The following is a 12,185-nucleotide window of genomic DNA, read 5'->3' as shown; positions in this document are numbered from 1 at the left end:
ATGGCGCAATGGGAGAAAAAAAACTAAATCTATCATGAGGAAGATTTACAAACCTCTGGGCAACCATAAGCCCTCAGCTAAAGATGTGTGGCTTAACTTTAGACTGGCTAAACCTACAACGAGTACATCTAATACGACTACAACACCTGTCAAGCAAGATGTACCATTAACTAAAGAAAATCAGCCAAAAACTAATAAACCTCACATAGATGAGACAACTCAGACTGAAAGGGTGAGCTTAATGGATACATCTTATTTGACAGATTTAGAACGGTTGGTTAGACTTCTTCTTCAGCCTATAAGCGAGAAAATCACTAATATAGAGCAACTTTTAGTAAAACTCGAGAAACATCAAGATAAGGACCCTACTGGTAACCCTAAATTCCCCGCTGTCTCTGCACAGCTTGACAATACAGAAACTATCAGCTGTAACATGGCAACTATCAATTCCTTGGGAGTTAATGATCAGAATGACCCATTACAACACATAAGACCACAAAAAGAATTAATAGTGTTGCCGAGTGTATCTCCTATGTTGGCGTGTCCCATAGCTGATAGTGACGAGAGTGAATGGGCCACTGAAGGTTCATCTCAAGTATTACCTGGCGATCAAGCTAAGCCCGTTAGGATTCCACTAACGGTATCTCTAGCCACTAATACACGATCAGCGCGAAATTCCATGCAGCCCCAACAAAATAAAAAACCCATTCATATTAATCTCCCTCCTGAATCCCAATTATACACCATAGTAATGATAGGTGTACCGCAACTAGAAAAGGATAAGGTGGAGAGATATGGGGACTTGAAAAATAAAGTAAGTCACTGGTTAACCACCCATAGACCGATCCCACACATTAGTGGTAAAATCTTAAATGTCAGGAGGGTCGATTGGGTGGGCCATAGATTTAAATCTACTGAGGGGGACTGCATTGTTGTTACTTTTGCTGATAATCGTGCAGTAAGGCACATTACTGGCTGGAAGGATGATATGATCAACAGTTTGATCCGTACTAAAGATTTAAGTTATTTTTATCCCTCAAGTGATTATAGCATCAATAAATTGTCTTTATACCCTAGCATTGAGGACGAGGAAAATTATGCCATCTACAATTCACATCTTAACGGAGAAATACCAAGGAATCATGATTTTTATAACATAGGAAACCACAGACAGTATAGAAGTGATATATCCGGGGGGTTTAGAAAAGCTAACCGCCCAATTACCTATCACGAAAGACGGGAAGCCCCAAATGGATTATATAATTATCGTAATCATTCTCAATTAACACATCCCAACACATACTATAATGTACCTACTTCAAATAGTTTTGATGTTTTTTATGAGCAAAATGGTTTGGAGGGGGTTGATTGACTGTATGCTGTAGCAGCCACACCTATGCTTGTTGATTCTTCGTCAAGCAACTTTGATCACGATGCTATTATTTCCCCCCCAAATATAGAATTAGACAGCAATAATCTTGTAGAACCAGACTCAGATTTTTTATTACCCAGGTCCGTATCAACTGATCGTGAGCATTTTAATACACTGCATCACCAGCCTGAAGTACTTAATTTTCACCCAACTCGTGTTAAATTACAACCCTCTGTAGTAGAAATCACGGGAGTTACTATCGATGAACAACTAAACCGGTTATCAGAACTTATTACTACCGAGGTTTCTATTAATACAGAGAAAGATGATGTTTGTAAAGCGAGCCTAGTTTCTTGGAACATTGCAGGCCTGGCGGATAAGATATGTGACCCTGCCTGGTTGGCATTTGTTAAAAAATATGCTATTATATGCCTCCAAGAAACATGGTTGGAAGAAAATAATGCCTTCATTGAAGGTTATCAAAGCTTCCTCAGGCCAGCAGCCCCCTCAGTTAGTGGTAGAGCAAAAGGGGGCCTGGCCATTTTTATCAACTTGGCCCTCTCTTGTGATATAACTAACCAACAATATGTAAATAGTAACTTTCAAGTGCTTGTACTGAAGAGAGGCAAAAATGCTTTGACTTTAGTTAATTTTTATAACGCCACATCTAGTCAAGGGGAGTGTAACATATTGTTGTTGAATGAAATGTTGAAAGAAGGAGCAGGCATATTGCCTTGTAATGTATTGATTGTAGGAGATTTTAACGTACATCCATGCGGTAACCCTAGAGATACCCCTATGGGATCCCTTGGGTGTAACAGCATGGATGGATTTCACTTTGATCATACTAGACGTGGTTCTCTTCTCAATGACTTGTTAAATGAAAATAACTTGTTTGTAGCCATGTCTTTGGTCCCAGAGTCTAAAGTTTACGATGTCCCAACATTTAAAGGGTCACGTCATGGGTCTTTTATACACCACATATTATTATCCGCTGACCTTGTTAACCAGACCTCTAGCTTTACCATTCATATGAATATTTATAGTGATCACAACCCCATTTCTATTAATTTGAATGGGCGTGTATTTGAATTACGAAAACAACGTAAAGATGGGGGAATTTTACAATGTATAAATGGTAAACGTCGTTTGAAATGGCACCGGGTAAACCAAGAAAATCTCTACAATGATATCAATAAGTTATGTGGTGAGGACTTAGTGGCCTGTGTTTCAACTTTTATGTCCCCAAAGCAAATTTTAGCTACTTTTGAAGGTGTAGCGTTAACAGTAAGTTCTATGTTATTAGTTCCAGTGAAAGGGCAAGTTGGTAGTCACCCTAAATGGTTTGATCACGCATGCTCCATGGCAAGTAGAAACTTAAGAAAGGCGTTAAAAATCAAACCTAGAGATCCAGGCGAAATTAATATCCTCCGCTCCATTTATAAAAAAACACTAGATAAGCGGAAAAAGGAAATTAAGGACAGCATCTGGGAGTCTCTGCTTGACCCAACAGTCCTGGGAAATAGCAGTAAATTTTGGGAGATTGTCAACAAACCTTTGTTTGACAACCCAAGTGATACTGCAATAGGTACAAATATCCCAGAGGCAGATTGGGTGTCCCATTTTAGTGCAATTTTTAAAAGCCATGATCAACATTCAGATTATGACTTCTTAACCCCAACGGAGAATTCTCCATGCTTTTCAGTCACTGAAGTAGAAAAGGCTATCCAAGGGCTAACTGGCAATAAGGCACCAGGTCCGGATGGCCTCCCTCCGGATCTTTTTAAATCCTGTATCCAGCTGTGGGCTCCAGTTCTCACGAAAGTAATAAATGCAGCTGCAATTTTTGGGTGCCCAAAGTCTTGGGGACAATCAACTATTGTCCCCGTGTTCAAAAAGGGCGACCGAGGTAGCCCGTTATGCTACAGACCAATATCTTTAATTAATTCTGTAGCAAAAGTGGTAGGGGGTGTGATTTTGAATAGGCTTACAATATGGGCAAATGAGAATAATGTTTTATCCCCAATACAATACGGCTTCAGACCTGGTCATTCAACAGTAACCCAGTGCCTGAACCTGTATTTGATTGTGGGCAAATACACTCTAGCCCGCCAGGGAACCATACATATGGCTTTTATGGACCTATCGTCCGCATTTGACTGTGTGGACAGAGGTAAATTATGGGACATTATGCTAAAAATGGGCATCGATCAGAACTTAATTTATGTCTTGATCGATTTGCACTCAGATACAAGAGCCAACGTCCGTTACTCCCAAGACTTGAAAGTGACAGGGGATATCAGAATAAATAGGGGCGTCCATCAAGGATGTATTTTAGCGCCATTTCTCTTCAACTTGTACATAAATGAGCTGGAGAACTGTTTGTTGAGAACAGGTGCAGACTACCCCTATGTAGGCAGAAAAGGTGTCCCAGTCTTACTCTATGCGGACGACGCTGTCCTTATTTCAAGGACCGCAATTGGCCTCCAAATACTCTTGAACTCTTTTAATGAATTCATGGAGTCTAGAGGCTTAAGTATCAATAATTCTAAGTCCTATACTATGAAAATAGGCCAGGGGTCGCGCAAACCTAATTCTTTTTTTACAAATGGGGAAAGAATTCCAAACTCCAAAACCTTCTCATACCTCGGGGTCCTCCTCGATGACCAACTAGAGTGGGGCCCAGCTGTTGCTACAAAGAAGGGCGAAGTAACACGCGTCAATGCAGCCATACTTGGCTTTGCAAGAAAAATGGGCAATAGCCCGGTGGCTGCCCTGCTTAAATTATATCAAGCCAAGAGTGTTGCCATTGCTTGCTATGGCAGCGAGCTATGGGGCTATTGCCAGACGCGAGTCCTGGAGGTTGTAGAAAATAATTTTTTAAAGAAGGTATTGAGGCTGCCAAGGGGAACCGGAAATTTTTCGGTACACGAGGAGTTAGGTGTACCATTCCTGAGTGACAGAATAGCAGCAAATCCCCTATTATGTTGGCTGAACTCCTGGCTAAACGACGACATACCTCTTACCCATGCTATATTAAAAGAAGCTTTAACTTGGGAAGGTAGGTTCAAGGTTCCGTGGCTGAGGTACATTAACGACCGTCTCACTGAAATGGGACGGCCGGATTTGTTCTCATCCCCAAACTCTATAACCAAAGCTGATGTTATTTTCGTGAAAAAGACATTTATGTCTATTAGGTATTTTGCCCGGGAGGAGGGTGAGCTGTTGAAAGACAGTGTTAGGAAACATGCCCTACTTAAAACATGTTTTCAAATGGAACCGTATCTATCCTGGCCTATGTCTGGATATGAACGTTATCTCTTGACAACGTTCCGTTTTGACTTATTTCATCTCCTGTTGGCAATACCAAGAGGAACCCATCGAGGTCAAGTGCTACCTGCTTGCGGCTGCGACGGGAAGTCTCCGCAAGATTTGGCGCACTTTTTATTTGTTTGCCCTTATTATACAGTACCTCGGAAGTTGTATTTAAAGCCTTGTCTAAAAGATCTACAATTTACACAGATCAAACCAGCACTTTATTACCTCCAACTCCTGAATTGTGACTGTACTCTATTTGTATGTAGCTTTTTGAAACTAGCTATCACTTTCAGGAAAAGTATGGAGGGTTAACTATGCTGCTACTATCGTTGTACTTTTTAACCTTTTTTTTTAACTTTGTATAATTATTTATATTCTTAACCTGTTGTACTTTATGTGTTGTTCTGGTTCTACAACATCCTTGCACATTATCTTTTGTCTCATAGATGAAATGGATGGTTCTCTTTTTATTATATATCTATGGAATATGTTTATGTTTGTATGTCTATGAAATGTACTTTTATGAATGTAAAGATTACATTCGAATAAAGATATTTGACTTGACTTGACTTGAAAAGAAAGGCACGGGCCGCTGTGGGTGAACCAGGCGCCATGGTGCTTTAAAAAAAACCAATGAAGTAGTCCATAAATAAAAAGATACGGCCCTGCAGAAATGAAACTGGCCACGAAAGCGGATGAAAACTGTAGTTAGGCGGTGCTGATTCCGTAATAAACGGAAGTGACGCATCGCCTCTACAGCCAATAATAAGCCCTGTAACAAAAGCAATGTCAGTGGTTACAAATGGCAAGCGGCAGGAGAAATTCCCCAGCAATAGGCGGAGTATCACCCCTGATAGAGATTACTTGATGTTTCGGAGAGACAGCGCGTGCGCGTTGCCTAGGCGAGACCTAAAAAATACTTTCTAAATCACAAAGAATTACAAAATGCTATATTGTCTACACATTCTAAGGGTGGTTAAGTTTCAGGGTTGTATGCTCACTATGTGATCTAATGAAATGAAGAAAGCCCCAGGGTGCCCACTTCCTTCTCACTTCTCTTTCTCATGCTACTCAGGCAAAGATAATGGGGACAGGGATGGACTTTGTACAGTGACAGACCACTAGTAACTACTCAAAGATTGGACGGTAGGTCAGTTCAGTTGTCTTTTAGCCTAACAAGTCATAGCAGCAAAGAGTAGCTTTAGCAGTAATAGTTTCCCCTCTGCACGCTTTAAGGCACAGTCTCTCAGTTTGTGCAGGCACCATACTGAGCTACCTCCTCCATGTCACTGGTGATTTCCAAGGCAAGGTATCTTAGGCAAGTAAATGTTAAACTGATTGAGGGCACAAAGAATGACACAGCAAGATTGCCTTATTGTAGCAAACATAAGAAAATCTATTTAATCGAGAAAGAACAATATTGCTGTGTCTTAAAGCTCAATAATTAATAATAAAAACATTATATATATATATACATTATATAATGTATGGACAGCCAATGTAGGACACCGACCTCATGATCATAGATTTCAAAACTGTCTACAAGATACAGAATTATTCTCGGTAAGCTTTCACACCACTGAGTCATACCACCATTAGGTATACATTGATCGCTGGTCTCTTATATAGTCTTTCCTCTCAAAATAAGATATCTGTGGAACACCTCACATCACCTACCCAAACAGTGTGCAGAAGGACTTTGGAGTACCATTCCATGATACAGGTGCAAGCTTGATCGCAAATTGCTATTTTTGGTACTAACCCCACAGAGCAATTCGCATGTTTACTATCTTTCAGCTTAAGCGTGGGTCTCTTCACGGTATCATTGCATGTGCATGCATAAAAGGGTCCTCTGAAACTTTGACATAAGCTGCACTCCAACAATCCATTTGGCATTCTAGCCATCCCCTGCACACCTTGTCTTTATTTATCGACACAGACACATAGTGTAACATGAATTAATCCGTGAGGCAAATGGTCTGCTGAGTACACAAACGTTTTAAACCACATTGTAATTATTTTTCTTTAGAGCTTATAAACTAGGTTTATTGAGGGTACATAACAAAACTAAGGGTACATATACTTTTGTTGTTCACAGACATTACTCTGATTCATCTATCCCGTGGCTTCCTGATGAAGGCATCATGCCGAAACAATCAATCAATCAATCAATCAATCAATCAGTGACACTTGTAAAGCGCGCTACATACCCGTAGGGTCTCAAGGCGCTGGGGAGGGGGGGGTGCCGCTACTGCTCGAACAGCCAGGTCTTCAGCTTCTTCCTGAAGGAGAGGTGGTCTTGGGTCAGGCGCAGGTCGGTCGGGAGGGAGTTCCAGGTCTTGGCGGCCAGGTAGGAGAAGGACCTTCCTCCTGTAGTCGCTCTTCGGATGCGGGGGACGGCGGCGAGGGCGTGGTTGGCTGATCGGAGGTGGCGTTTGGGAGCGTGGAAGTTGACTCGGCTGTTGAGGTAGCTCGGGCCTTGGTCGTGTAGGGCTTTGTGTGCGTGGGTGAGGAGGCGGAAGGTGATTCTTTTGTTGACGGGGAGCCAGTGAAGGTCTCTCAGATGTCCGGAGATGTGGCTGGTTCGTGGGATGTCGAGGATGAGTCTGGCTGAGGCGTTCTGGATCCGCTGGAGTCTCTTCTGGAGCTTGGCGGTGGTACCGGCGTAGAGGGCGTTGTCGTAGTCCAGTCGGCTGGTGACGAGGGCCTGGGTGACGGTCTTCCTGGTCTCGGTGGGGATCCACCAGAAGATCTTCCGTAGCATGCGTAGGATGTTGAAGCACGCCGAGGAGACGTTGTTGACTTGCCTGGTCATGGAGAGGGAGGAGTCCAGGAGGAAGCCCAGGTTGCGTGCATGGTCTGTCGGTTTGGGTGCGGTGCCCAGGGCGGGAGGCCACCAGGAGTCGTCCCAGGCGGAGGGTGAGGAGCCCAGGATGAGGACCTCCGTCTTGTCCGAGTTCAGTTTCAGGCGGCTGGTCGTCATCCACTCGGCTACCTCTTTCATCCCTTCGTGCAGGTTGGATCTGGCGGCGGCGGGGTCGTTGGTCAGGGAGAGGATCAGTTGGGTGTCGTCGGCGTAGGAGATTATGCTGAGGTTGTGTTTGCGTACGATGGCCGCGAGGGGGCTCATGTAGACGTTGAAGAGGGTGGGGCTCAGAGATGATCCTTGAGGGACGCCGCAGGTGACTTCGGAGGCCTCTGACTTGTACGGTGGTAGGCGGACTCTCTGTGTTCTTCCGTCGAGGAAGGAGATGATCCAGTCCAGCGCCTTGTCCTGGATTCCGATGTTGCTGAGGCGCCGTACTAGGGTGCGGTGGCAGACCGTGTCGAATGCCGCAGAGAGGTCTAGGAGGATGAGGGCCGCTGTTTCTCCATTGTCCATCAGGGCTCGGATGTCATCGGTGGCGGCGATGAGGGCGGTCTCGGTGCTGTGATTGGCTCGGAAGCCGGACTGTGAGGGGTCGAGGGATCCGTTTGTCTCGAGGAAGGCGGCCATCTGCTTGTTGACGGTCTTCTCGATGACTTTGGCTGGAAACGGGAGGAGCGAGATGGGGCGGTAATTCTTGAGGTCGGTGGGGTCCGCTGTAGGTTTCTTTAGTAGGGCGCTGAGTTCGGCGTGCTTCCAGCTCTCGGGGAAGATGGTGGTGTCGAAGGAAGTGTTGATGATGTCTCGCAGGTGGGGTGCGATGACAGCGTCGGCCTTGTTGAAGACGTGGTGAGGGCAGGGGTCGGTCGGTGATCCGGAGTGGATGGAGTTCATCGTGCGGATGGTGTCTTCGGTGCTGATCGGGGTCCAGGCGTGGAGGGTGGTGGTGGGGGGTGGTTGTTCGGTCATGGTGTGCGTTGGTTGGTTGTTGAAGCTGTTATGTATGTCCGCGATCTTGTTGTGGAAGTATGAAGCGAGGGAGTTGCAGAGGTCTTGCGATGGGGTGATGTCGTTGTTTCCTGCGCTGGGGTTGGAAAGCTCTTTCACGATGTTGAAGAGTTCCTTGCAGTTGTGTGCGTTGTTGTCCAACCGGTCTTTGAATGCTGTTTTCTTGGCGGCGCGGATCAGCTGGTGGTGTTTCCGGGTGGCAAGTTTGAAGGAGGTCCTGTTGTCTGGTGTCGGTTCCCTTCTCCAGACTTTCTCAAGGGCTCGGCAGTTCTTCTTGGAGCTCTTGAGTTCGTCGGTGAACCATGGGGCCTTCTTGCTGCCGGGTCTGCTAGGCGGGGTCCTCAGTGGGGCGAGTTCGTCCGCGCAGTTGCTGATCCACTTCGTGAGGTTGTCGGCGGCTTGGCTGGGGTTCGCTGAGCTGGCAGGAGGGTGCTGGTTCAGGGAGGTGGCGAGCTGGTCTGCTGTGATCTTGTTCCAGCTTCTGCGGGCTGCCTGTTGCTGGTGTTGGTGGGTCGTCGTTCTCTTGAAGGTGAAGTGGACGCAGCTGTGGTCCGTCCATTGAAGCTCTGTGGCGTGGCTGAAGTCTATGTCTGTGCTGGATGAGAAGACTGCGTCGAGTGTGTGTCCGGCGAGGTGGGTGGGGATGGACACCAGTTGCTTGAGTCCCAGGTTGGCGAGGTTGTCGAGCAGGGTGCTGGTGTTGCGGTCGTTGTTGTTCTCCAGATGGAAGTTGAGGTCTCCCAGGAGGATGTAGTCGGCGGAGGGGAGGGCATGCGGGCTGACGAAGTCGGCGATGTCCTCGCTGAATTGTGTGCGTGGTCCAGGGGGTCGGTAGATCAGGGTGCCTCTGAGGGTGGTGTTCGGGTTGGTGTGGATCTGGAAATGCAGGTGTTCGGCGCTGGTCAGGGTGTTGTCGGTGCTGGTCGTGAGACGGATGGTGTTCCTGTGGATGATGGCGATGCCTCCTCCCCTCTGGTTGGCGTTTCGGTCCCTCCGGACGACCTTGTAGCCCTCTGGGATAGCGATGGCGATGTCGGGAGCTGAAGAGGCGTTCATCCAGGTCTCCGTGAGGAAGGCGACGTCAGGGGCTGTGGCGTCTAGAAGGTTCCAGAGTTCGATGGCGTGTCTGTGGACGGAGCGGGTGTTGAGCAGGATGCACTTGAGGTGGGTGCTGCTGGTGTTCGACTTGGTGGGTGCTGGTGCGAGGCTGGTCCGGATGCAGGTGAACTTGCAGGCGTGGCAGCTGAAAGGTCCGTGGGTACGTCGTGGAGTGGCTTGATGGCATTCTGGGAGTCGGCCGGTGTTGAGTGCGGTGAGGGTGGCGGCGGAGTACGTCAGGCGGGTCGGTCGGGATCTTCGTTGGCCAGGGGTCCTGGCGCTGGGCGCGGTCCGGTCGCGGACGGGCGCAGACGGGCTTGCCTTTGGCGCGCCTTCGGCGCACAATCGGCGTGCCCGCTGCGCGTGACCGCTGCGCGTTCGCACGGTCGCCATATAAGGCGAAGTGCGCGGGTGGGCGGGGCAGCTGGGAGGCGGGAGCGGGGAGGGAACAGAAAGGAAAAAGGGGCGTGGTCAGCGGTGGTGGCGGGAAGCGGGGAGCGGGGAGGGAAGGCGGAGGGCGGCGAGGTAGGCGGGCAGACAGGCAGGAGAACGCAAAGGGCTGAAACTGACTAGAAAAAAATACAGGCACAAAAGTCAGACAAAAGCTGCTAACACGGGAGGAAAATGCAGTTCAAACAAGCACAAATGCTAGACAAAGCAAGCACAAAAGTCAGACAAAAGCTGCTAACACGGGAGGAAAATGCAGAAACTGACTAGAAAAAATACAGGCACAAAAGTCAGACAAAAGCTGCTAACACGGGAGGAAAATGCAAGAGTAGAGAATACCACAGCCCTTCAGAATTCTGTCCTCTGACCACAAATATGTACACTACTTGGTACTATTAGTACATTGAAACATTCTGTTCAACTTTGTATTATTGATGATTAAACATTTTGTATTTCCACTATATATTGATAATGAGAAGGATGAGGAATGGATGCATGTATGCATGAGCATGAGTTTGTCTGTTGAATGTAACGTATGTCACTTATATAATGTATATATTTTTCTTGCTAATTATTGAGCTTTAAGATACAGCGATATTGTTCTTTATCGATTAAATAGATGTTCTTATTTTTGCTACAATAAGACAATCTTGCTGTGTCATTCTTTGTGCCCTCAATCAGATTTTACATTTACTTGCCTAAAATACCTTTCGAAGCTTAGTGTTATTATCCCTGCCCTTGGCAAGCTGACTTGTTCCAGGAGACCCCTCTTTTCTTTAATTTCCACGGCAAGGCCTGTGGGATCAGCACTTTCACACCCTTGAGACTTAAAGTCAATGAGGCAAACCACAGAAAGTGGCGCAGCCTCCTTTAGGAACGCGGGCGCTGAGCAACATGCTCAGCAAGATTGTTGCCGGTTTTGGCCTTCTGGCCAGGAGGGATGGGCATTCCTCTTGAGCAGTTGCAGTCCTGGGGGACAGTGCAGGTGGATGTTCGTCTTTGGCAGTTGTAGTCTTGGAGGTCGATAGGCACTCATCTTCACCAGTCACTGCACAGGAGTCCAATCTAGATGGACTCTTGTATTCAGCAGTTGTGGTCTTAGAGGCCAATGCAGCAGCCTCTCTCGTGTGGCAATAGGGTTGGCATCTAATTATTTTGCCCCCTCCAGTAAAACAAATTGGAAGGAAATGTGAAATCTTGTACTTTTTACATTTTGAAATCTAAATATAACTTTGTAACACATGAAGAAATCATTTAAAAAGCGTTTGAGAGGCATCTAAATAATGTGTAAATGACTAATATATTTACAGAGGGTTAACTGACAAGGTACAAAATAATAATATGAATCTTACACATCTCTCCTACAAGCACAGGCCATACAATATAGCAAGACCTAAACAAAAGACCAGTATTATTATTTGAGAAAGGTGGCAACGCTAGGAGGCCGTGGCAGCACTGGCCCTCAGAGACGAAGGCGAGAACACCATTCCGCACAGTGACGACTTGATGAATTCTTCTTTATGCAGCTCGCAGAGGGAGACGCAACGAGAGACTGGGGGACCCTGCAGGGCAGGGTAAGGACCAGCTCCATTCTCAGTTGTCAGCTAATTCTGATTGCCCCACACCCCACCAACACACTGGGCTTCAACTCCTAAACAGCCTCTTCTACTGCAAGGGCCCAACACTTCTGCTCCCCTTCTGAGAAGGCAGACACGCGTATGTGCCCTCAGGCAGACCCTCCGCTTCTCCAGCAAGTTGCAGTCCCAGGTGGAGTGCCCTCACTTTTGGTAGATTGGTTGTCATGCAGACACCAGCACTGACTGCACAGCAGCCATCCGTTGATCAGACTCTGACCCCCATGATGGAGTGGTAATTGAGTCACAAAAGGATGACTGCCCTTGGGAGAGCCTGATGGTCTCAGGGCAGACAGAAAGAAGAGGGGTGTTCCTGCTCCTTCTGATTTCTTGCCAAATGGGACACATTTTTTTAAGTTCCTTTAACCAGAATGAGTTGCTTTAAAGAAATGTTTCTCATTTGAAAATGCGGTGACTGAGTTCTACAGTTCCTTGCAGTCAT

The sequence above is a fragment of the Triturus cristatus genome, chromosome 9 (genome assembly GCF_964204655.1).
Source record: "Triturus cristatus chromosome 9, aTriCri1.1, whole genome shotgun sequence".
Taxonomy (NCBI): Eukaryota; Metazoa; Chordata; class Amphibia; order Caudata; family Salamandridae; genus Triturus; species Triturus cristatus.
This window is presented reverse-complemented; position numbering follows the sequence as displayed.